Raw genomic sequence first — 8,636 nt, 5'->3', positions numbered from 1 at the left:
ACTAAAACATGTGTCCGAATAAGTTAAATTTTAGGTTGAACTATTTTATTTCAAAACTTTATGTTTGGATTATAATATCTATATTTGAATTATTGTTTCCTTGGAATATTTACACAACATAATTATTAGTGAATTTTGCTATATTTTATTATTATTTGGAGTGCTCCGGATATAGAAAGAAACTAGAAGGATTGGGCGCACTTCGCTGCATTGTTGGTGTTGTTGGGATTTTATTAATAAAAATTTCATTTGGCGTGCGGGGGAGATGATAACTTGTGTTTTCTTTTTTTTTATAATGCGGTAATTTGATGGTATCTTTCTAACGGTATAATTATGTGTTATGTGCAAATTAATCCACACGTATCCAAGGAAGTTTCTTGCAGTGGTGGTCACATGTATTGTATTGGTGTTGCAGTATTGCATGTTTGCATTTATTTTTCGTTAGTTGATGAGAGAGTGTGTGGCTGATGTATTTTTATAAGTTGAATGTTGCAGATTCATTTGAGAAATCATTGACCAGTCAAAATCATGACCCAAATTCAAAATTGTACACCTCGCTTGAATGAGGTAGTTCATTGAGAAATTGTTGACCAAGTCAAAAGTTGGGAACTCGATCCAAAATCATATTGTTGCTACAGTGTTGCATGCTAGCATTTTTATTTTTTGTCGGGTAATAAGAGCGTGAGCGAGACTGGAATGTTTTTATAAGCTAGTTGTTGCTGATTGATTTGAGAAATCTTGACCAGTAAAAGTCATGAACAAAATTTAAAATTAAACACCTCACTTGAATGAGAGAGTTCCTTTAAAAGTCGTTGACCAAGGGGATACTTGTGTGAGATCTCACAATAGGTGTGATCCATGAGATCAATTTTTATTTTGAAAAATTACATGTTCAAACATTCTCAATTTTTTTAGACTCACATCAATGTTTGATGTACAAGCTGAAAAAATTTCAGCTCCTAATTCAACTTATATTAACATAAACAAAAAAGACAAAATTGAATGTGAATAGTGTCAAAATACTATTCGCCAAAAGTTGTCACGATTCACATTCGAATTTGTCTTTTTTGAATCTCTAAATGTGCATCAAGTTTTGAGCTGATTTTTGTGGAGTCATGGACATACCTCACATGGATGTTGTTAAATAATTCAGTTTTTAAATGTCTAAATATGAAAAAAAATCTGTGTTGATATCTCGTACAAGTTTCCCCCATTAGAGCACATCTAGATATGCCAAAATCCAATCCAAATCCAACATACTTTTTTTTAATGTTGGCAAAGCTTGCCAAATTCATTGATCAGAAGGGGAGTAACAAGAATACCACCAAAGGAGGAAAGCACAACAAAAGGGCTGGTGCTGAAAGAAAAGAAAAAAAATGGAAACTCGTCGGCACCAACACAAACCCAAGATCCGCCAACAACCGTGCACACCATTGGAATCCATCGTCGAGGCCTTCAAGATGACGCCTCCAACAAGGAAGTGGTGTCGAGAACACCACCGTTGTAACACCCCATATGTAACATGCCATATTTGTATTTCAACTCTTGCCATTTCCGGCACTAAGTTATGTTATTTCCTCGTTGTCGGGTTTTTGTCTTCGTGTTGTTTTGTCTTTGTCATGCATCTCATATCATGTCATCATGTGCATTGCATTTGCATACGTGTTCGTCTCATGCATCCGAGCATTTTCCCCGTTGTCCGTTTTGCATTCCGGCTCTCCTATGTCCTCCGGTGTCCCTTTCTACCTCTTTTTGTGTGCGGGTATTAAACGTTCTCGGATTGGACCGAGACTTGCCATGCGGTCTTGGTTTACTACCGGTAGACCGCTTGGCAAGTTTCGTGCCATTTGGACTTCGTTTGATACTCCATCGGTTAACCGAGGGACCGAGAAGGCCTCGTGTGTGTTGCAGCCCAACACCCCTCCAAAGTGGCCCAAAACCCACCTAAACCCTCTGCATCATCTAGGTCGTTCGATCACGATCGTGTGGCCGCAAACCGTGCTCAATTTGGACTCTCCTAGCTCCCTCTACCTATAAATATAGCCTCCTCCCCGAAATTTCGGGTCATTTTCAACCCTAAACCTAGTCCTCTTCCCCTCCGCGCGGCCGGACACGTCCGACCGCCGCCGGACACTTCGCCGCCGCCAATCGGGATCCGCCACCTGTCGCCACCGCCTCCGCCGACCGCGCGGCCTGCCGGAGCCCAAACCGGGCCCCCGAGCCCGTTCGGCGCGCCCCGTGGCGCCTGGGAGCCGCGCCGCCCCGTCTCCTTCCCGCGCCAGCGAGCCACTGCCTGACGGCGCCGCGCACCATCACTGGCGACCGTACCGCCGCGCCGCCCTCCGCCTCAACCGCCGCAACCGGCCTGCGCCACGCCGCCCCCACCTCGCCGTCCGGCCCGCGCCTCGCCGCCCCGAAGAGCTCCGGCGTGAACTCCGGCCGCCTCGACCTCGAACTCCGGTGAACAGTGAACTCTGGCGATCTCCTCGGTTCGCGTGCTGGATATGGATCTGGATCGGAGGGTTGACCTAATTTTTCCCTAACCCTAATTATTTTTTTGCATATTTCATCGCATCATATCTCCGCAACCGTGGCTCCGTTTTGGGCGTGTAGCATATCGAAATGTTCGTCTCGACGAGTACTTCATTTCATCTCATTGCATCATGTTCATTTGAGCTCATCTTGATGCCCTAAATGCTGTTGAAAGAGTGCTAGTTTCTGTTAGTTTCAGATTCATATCGGTAAATGCACTTTTGTCATTTTTGCCATGATTGTTGTGTGCCTCCTATGATCTTGAGCTCTACATGAGTTTTGAAGTATGCCATGCCATCTTTACAGGGATGTATGCCATGTATTTTTGTGATCTCTGTGGTGACTAGCACAAGCATGCAAAGTAGCTCTCTTAATGTTACTGATTTCAGGGAGTTAGAAATATTCTAAGTCTTTGTCCTGTCAATATTTTTATGCCATGTTTTCATGTTGCTACCGAGTGATCCATGCCTCTTTTGAGCATGATCAGTAAGGATGTTTTGTAGATCTTGTGGTGCTCTATCCATCCATGTCTTTGTTTGCATTTATGGAGCACCCTAGATTGACTTAATCGAGCTCTACTTTTGCTATAAAATGTTCCTGGCAGAATGTTTACGTGTTAAGCATTTTTGCCGAGGTTGTTGTAGTTGATCCTTGCATGCTATGTTGTTGTTCTTGCCATGTTTAGCTTCTGTGCCATGTCTACTTGCTGGGTATATGCTTAGTTCATCATGCAATGCCTTGTAGTGAGTGCATCGAGCTCGTAAACATGCCTACTTGATATCTGTTTTGCCATGTTCCAGTTTTCTACTAAGTCTGAATCTGTTTACGATAATTGCTATGTTCACATGGATGCCATTGTATTTTATGATCCCTTTTGGCTTATGGTCAATAAGGGACTTTTGTTGTATGCTTTGAGTAGCTTCATGCCATGCCTTGCTTTGCCATGATATGTTCCTGTAGCATGTTGTTTCATTGCTCTGAACATTGCTTCCTGATGTTAATTTCCTGACTTGTTATTTTCACAAAGTTTGTAACCTGATATCTTTTGCACTTTTGACATGCTTGTTTGAACCTGTTATTGAGTGAATTAGCCGTAGCTCAGTGTTCATCTTTTGTCAAGTATCTTGAGTGGATCCCTGCCATGTATTTTTTTGCCATGTTGGAGTGCTTTAGCATGTTGTTCTTGTTGCATTTAGACGGTCTCGTGCTGTTAATCGTAGACCGGTGCCATATTTGTTTTGCTTGTCATTTGCAAACCGTGCATCCGATTCCGGTGATCTTTATATCTATTTCGACCGAAATCAACTTCTCTTTCCAGTGGCACTCTTGGATTTCCAAGTTGAGGAGGTTCATTCATTCCTTTCCAAATCATGCATATGCATCACATACCATCCCGCATATCATGACATGTTTTGCATCATGTCGCTTGTGCATTGCACGTGGTCGATTGTGTCTCCCTTTGCTTGTGTTCTTGTTTTGGGTAGAGCCAGGAGACGAGTACATGATCGAGGAGCCCGTTGAGTAAGTTTACGAGGATCAAGCTAACGTCAACTCGGAGAACTTTGCAGGCAAGATGACCATACCCCCGAAATCACTTCTATCTTTGCTTGCTAGATGCTCGCTCTTTTGCTATGCCTATGCTACGATACCTACCACTTGCTTATCATGCCTCCCATATTGCCATGTCAAACCTCTAACCCACCTTGTCCTAGCAAACCGTTTTTTGGCTATGTTACCGCTTTGCTCAGTCCCTCTTATAGCGTTGCTAGTTGCAGGTGAAGATTGGAGTTTGTTCCATGTTGGAACATGTTTATTGTTAGGATATCATTATTATATCTTGTCTATTTTAATGCACCTATATACTTGGTAAAGGGTGGAAGGCTCGGCCTTATGCCCGGTGTTTTGTTCCACTCTTGCCGCCCTAGTTTCCGTCATACCGGTGTTATGTTCCTTGATTTTGCGTTCCTTACATGGTTGGGTTATAATGGGAACCCCTTGACAGTTCGCCTTGAATAAAACTCCTTCAGCAATGCCCAACCTTGGTTTTACCATTTGCCACCTAGCCTTTTTCCCTTGGGTTTCGTGGACTCAAGGGTCATCTTTATTTTATCCCCCCCGGGCTAGTGCTTCTCTAAGTGTTGGTCCAACCTGAGCGATGTCCGGGGCTACCAGGGGCAACTCTGGGCTGGCCTACCCGACGTCTGGCTTATCTGAGTGTGCCCTAAGAACGAGATATGTGCAGCTCCTATCGGGATTTGTCGGCACATTCGGGTGGCTTTGCTGGTTTAGTTTTACCATTGTCGAGATGTCTTGTAACCGGGATTCAGAGTCTGATCGGATTGTCTTGGGAGAAGGAATATCCTTCGTTGACCGTGAGAGCTTGTGATGGGCTAAGTTGGGACACCCCTGCAAGGATTTGAACTTTCGAAAGCCGTGCCTGCGGTTATGGGCAGATGGGAATATGTTAATGTACGGTTGTAGATAACCTAAAGCTTAACTTACTTAAAATGAATCAACAGAGTGTGTGGCCATGATGGTCTCTTTTCGACAGAGTCCGGGAAGAGAACACGGTCTCGTGTTATGCTTGAGCGTAGGTTGTTCTAGGATCACTTCTTGATCATAGTTTCACGACCGTGCCTTTGCCTTCTCTTCTCGCTCTCATTTGCGTATGTTCGCCACCATATATGCTAGTCGCTTGCTGCAGCTCCACATCATACCTTTTACCCTTCCTATAAGCTTAAATAGTCTTGATCGTGAGGGTGTGAGATTGCTGAGTCCCCGTTACTCACAGATTACTTCAATACCAGATGCAGGGACCGATGATACCGCTCCAGGTGATTCAAATGAGCTCAAGTGGGAGTTCAATGAGAACTCAGGACGATACTACGTTTCCTTTCTAGACGATCAGTAGTGGTGCCCAGTTGGGGCGATCGAGGACTTTGTCGCATTTGGGGTTGTTCTTTATTTCGGTTCCGTAGTCGGACATTGAGTGTATCTGGATGAATGTAATGATATTTATGTTATTGTGTGACGTGGCGAGTGTAATCCAACTATGTATCTCTTTTCCTTATTATTACATGGGTTGTTGTGAAGATTACCTCACTTGCGACATTGCTTACAATGCGGTTATGCCTCTAAGTCGTGCTCCGACACATGGGAGATATAGCCGCATCGTGGGCGTTACAACCGTCATCCGATCTGGCTCCGCCAGATCTTTGGGTTTCACCCAGAGACCTCAGCCATGAGGCAGGAAGAGCAATGAGCTCCACGACGGCACCTCCAAGGAAGAAGACGACATCCATAGAAGTCGTTACTGTCGGCACCGACGAGGTCAATGCAGGATTATCTTTTTGAGCCAAGCCTTCTGCCAACCATCCAGAATCCGAGACCAACCCAGCGCCACTGGGCAGAACAAGGCCAAGCACACACTACCAGACACAGGATAGTCACCGCCGCACTCAGAACCTAGGCGAGCACACGCCAACCTGACCGGTACGCACCATCGCTCGCAGGACCTGGGCGAACCAAATCGACTCCGGCCATCCTCCGGCTCCGTGCGCAAATCTGGGCGAGAATTCGCACCGCAGCGCACATGAAAGACCAAAGTAGAACCAAGCCAAAACTTAACGTGCTCACGCCGCCGCGTGCAAGGACCGGGCCTCCGTGCTGGATTTGGTCTAACCGAGCTTCCTCTAGCACCAATAGGCTGGAAGGCGCCCCTGCTCCAGGAGCTGGACGTGCACACGCTTGCAAGGGGGAACCCACTAGCATCCACCGGACCACCGCTCCCACCTCCCCTATTCAGGCGACACCGGCCATCGAGATCTGGGCGCAGGACCGCCCAAACTCAGATCGGGCTTGGATCCCCTCATCGCCGTGATGCCCACCCTCCTCGCGCACCGGCGCCGCCACCTAGCAAATCCGCGTTCGGGGCGCCGACCGTGCTCATCCGCGCCCACGCCAGATCCGCGTCACCCTGCTGCGCTCCCCCTTCCACCTCGCGCGCCGGCGGCCACATCAGATCCTCGCCACCCCGCTGCTCTCCCCCTCCACCTCGCGCGCCAGCGGCTGCACCAGATCCGCGCCACCCTGCAGTGCTCTCCCCGCCACCTTGCGCGCTGGCGGCCGCGCCAGAACTGTGCCGCCCGTGCCAAGGTGCAGCAAGGACGCACCCTCCCTATGCCCACGACGATGACCGCGTCGCCCACCAGCCGCCAGGAACCCGACGACGCCTCATCAAGATCCACATCCCCGTGGCCGAGCCGCCCCCGTGCAGCTCGTGCTCCTCACGGTATGGAGAAGTCCCCGCCACCGCTCGGGCTTTGCCCAGCGGCGCACTCCGGCGGCGGCGAGGGAGGTAGGGCGAGGTGGGTAGTTGACTGGCGGCGGCGATTTAGGGTTCTCCCGGGCCGCTGCAGGGAGCAACACGGGAGCGAGTCTAGCGTTTTTTAATCCAACATACTCAATAGATTGGAGGTGGACATTTCATGCTGGTGACTGAATGACCGGTGCCCCGTCAACTGCCACGGACACATCCGTATATATCCGCACACATTTGATGCTATCCTATTGGTGAATCAAGCTGGAATTGCCGTTATCCCATCCATGGATCGCCCCCTCTAGGAAATTGGGTATCCCACAAATACCAGCACAGAGGGGGCGTATAGTGAAGAACTGATCCGGGTAAAAAACTCGATCGCTCACTTTCTGGTCGCTCCTGCGGGCGGCCGGGAGTGAACCCTAGCCGCCAGTCAAAGCCTGTGCGGCTCGGCGGCAGCGGGGCCCTTTCCCCCTTCTACTCGGGACGGTACGGCGCGGGCCGTCCTCTTCGACTGGAGCTCGGCCAGCCGCGGCGGTAGCTCGAGGCGGCACGGCGAGGTAGCGTAGGGTAGATTGGGCGTGCATCGGTGCCGGCTGGCATGGTTCTATGTGTGGCGGCGCATCACACACGTTGGCGTGGGCACACAAAGAGGATGGCACGGATCTGCGCGGGCCACGGAGAGGAGTGTGGTAGGGTTGCATGGGCACCGCGGCGAGGTCGTGTCGGCGTGGGTGGCAGCTCGGGCGCCCATTTTTGTGGATCGTTGCTCTGCTGCGGTGCTGCTTGGGTGCTCTACTGCGCGACCTCGGGTGCTAAGATACTTTGCTCCGCGGCGTGAGGGGCTCTGGCGGAGCTCGGGCGAGGTGCTGGTGCACGGGAAGGTGCTGCACAAGGGGTTCGGCGGTGCGGATCTGCCGCCGGGAGGTTGCGTGACGGCGCAGTTAGGGGCTGCTGCTCGGGCGGCATGGCGGAGCGACTTCGCTGTGAGGATGCAGGAGCGCCGATGGCCGCTGGATCTTCTCCATTCTCTGGCAGGCTTGTGTGGTGTGCGTGCGCCTGGGGGCTTGGTCGTGGCTGCGAACCGAGGTGGTTCATGGCCTCAGGTAACATTTCTCCGGTCCCTGTCGACGTGGTGCTCGACATGGATTGGCGGTGCGTGTTGCGTCCGGTGATCTGGCTTTCGGTTGGCGGTCGGTGGATCCAGCGTCTGGTGCTGGTCGATAGCCCCCGCAAGGTGCGGTTGGCTACTTCGGCGATGGGCTTCTTCGTCTGCGAGCTGGCTCGATGGCGGTGCTAGGTGGACGTCGTCGCTAGATGATGTGCGGGTGAGGTGGTGTTAGGTGCTTGGCTAAAAAACCTGCCTCGGTCATGGTCGTGACTCGCGATGGCGGCGGCCGTGGCCGTCACTTACCTTCTTGGAGGCATCGCCGTTTTGCTGCCTCACCCCTTCCGCACGAATCGCTGCAGCTCTGATCTTGTTTGATCGGACGATGATGACGCCTTGGTGTTGTATTCCCCCGGTATTGGCGAGCGGACCGCTAGAAGACGGTGGTGTTGGTGTCGAGACTTCTGTGGCAATGATGATGAGGGGAGCAATGTCGTAGACGTGTCTATGGTTGAGGTAGTCGACTCTTCTTCGACGTGTTCGCAGGATTGCCTCGGCTGGTTTATTGTTGCGATGTCGAAAAGCTGAAGTGGCGGGGTCCCTGTGGCGTACGATGACGGGCAACAGGTGGTTTGTTCGATGATCTTTCGCGGCGCCAGCCATGCCTCGTTCTCCTTT

Source organism: Triticum aestivum, chromosome 2A, assembly GCF_018294505.1.
Source record: "Triticum aestivum cultivar Chinese Spring chromosome 2A, IWGSC CS RefSeq v2.1, whole genome shotgun sequence".
NCBI lineage: Eukaryota > Viridiplantae > Streptophyta > Magnoliopsida > Poales > Poaceae > Triticum > Triticum aestivum.
The sequence above is the reverse complement of the archived record's forward strand: the minus strand, read 5'-3'. Positions refer to the sequence as shown.